Source organism: Mustela nigripes, chromosome 3 (assembly GCF_022355385.1).
Source record: "Mustela nigripes isolate SB6536 chromosome 3, MUSNIG.SB6536, whole genome shotgun sequence".
Taxonomy (NCBI): Eukaryota; Metazoa; Chordata; class Mammalia; order Carnivora; family Mustelidae; genus Mustela; species Mustela nigripes.
Window position 1 is genome coordinate 128232206 of NC_081559.1, and position 2121 is coordinate 128234326.

Consider the following 2121-nt stretch of genomic DNA (forward strand, 5'->3'; position numbering starts at 1 on the left):
CCAAAATGCCAAGCAGGGATTATTTTGGGGACAGAGAACAAGAGCAGTGAGAGCACTTTCTAAGGAGTCTCTACTGGAGGTTTGGCACAGGAAAGGCTGTTCCACGTGAACATCTCAGGAGTATGCCTTTAGCACTTCATAGGTATATTCGCATATTACAATCAATGTCTAAAACTCACTTTATTTCACAGAAGGCATAATCTGTTATTGCCATTTTTATATAAAACACTGAGATGTGGGGGTTAGACCAAGCCCTGTAGATCTGGGAGTTACTTTTTATAATTTATAGGTCAACGTAGATAAGGTAAATTTACACTGGTATCAAAGGAAAACAGTGTTTCCTGTAATAAGAGAGAACTTTACCTTTCTATTAGGTCTTAGAACTACATAAAGCCATGAAGCATTTGACCAAAAACAGGGTCCATGAATATCTCTAAGTAGAAAAAGTGACAACCATTTTTTTCAGTTCTATGAAACATGTTTCTTTTCATTAAAGAAGGTTTTTTTATTGCCAAAAACTTCAAATAAACACAAAAGCAGAGAGGATAGTCAAATGAAGCCCCATGGGTTCATCAGTCAACTCCAAAAATTATCAATTCATGGCCAATCTTGTTTTATTTATAATACCACCTACTTTCCTCTCCACCTAGATTATTTTGAAATAATTCCCAGACATATCTTTACATTGATGAATGTGAAGCATGCTTTAAAAATCGGTATATATATTTTAAATCTCTATCACTGAAATGTGAAAGTGAGCCAAGAATTCAAAAAATGCAGGGCCTGGGTCATATTGCATGGTGCAATCCTTCTCTTCCATAAACTTTTACACAAGTGAAATCATATTAAATATATTTCAAGGGAGGTCTAAAAGCAAAAGATGATAAGACCTTAAAAAAATACTGGAGAATATTTGCAAGGTATTTGCAATTAATTTTGTGTGTGTGTGTGTGTGCATATGTTTCTGTATTCATCCATTATCTATCATCTATCTATAATTTACTCAAAATTAGAATGATAGTTTTGTGCTAAGGAATAATACGTCTTCTTTTCCCACACTTACCACATTCCTAGATACCTTCTCTAGCTCAAGAGGTCGTATGTACCCGAGCACACCTCTGGATCAAGATAGAAATGCGAATGATGAGGAGAGATCTGAGACTGACTCAAGTCCAAGAGAATCAGATAGCTAGTTTCTAGATGTCTTGGTTATTTGCTGTTCTTTGTGGGTTAACTAATAATTCATGCAGTCATGTGGCGTCATGTCTCTATCCTCCCTACTCTCCATTCCCTGTACCGGGAAGCTCCATTTTGGTTCTTCCCCCAGGCGACCTACCTTCCTCTATTCAGCCTCAGCTCAGCACTTCGAATCACCCCAGACACCTCCTACTTCCTCATGAATGTTATCATCAAATGGATCCTCCTAGTATAGTTGAAATCCTAGTGCTGTTTTACCAAGCAGATCCTAAATACCTGTGGGCAGCCCACTGTTAAGAGCTTAGCCTTTGGAATCCAACAAAGTCTTGACCATTAAATTTGCCCTGTATTATCTGACAGAGGTCCCCAACCTTTGATGAGCCATGGTTTCCTTATCTGCAAAATGGGGATAATACCATATATTTTAGGATTTATATTTGAATTAAGTTGGATAATACAGGTTGGTATATAGGTTGTCTTTGAGTATCAGTCGGCTACATAATATGTTCCATTGACTCTAAGGCACATCTTTTTATACATCTCTGAAATGGGGTGTTGAAGTCACTGTTTGACAGGTGGCATAAAGTTGTCGTTGTCTTTGCATACATCAGAAGAGCTGAGCCCAAACTTGCAGAATGGATGAAAAGCCAGGAAGCAATACTGAAGCAAACAATCTTTAGCCTCTAGTAATCTCTGGTTATTAGTCTCTTTGTACTAATTGTGTTTTAGGAAAAATGCATTTTCCTAACAGCCAAGTTACGCAGAAACTTTTAGAACCCAACCCATGTATGAATGAAACAACTGCATGAACAGTTTAACTATGAATATAAAAAACTGAGAACATTTTTGTCATTTCAAAAATATGGCATATTTGCCAGTCAACTTATGTATTCATATCCTTTTATAGTATGAATTTAGTGCTAT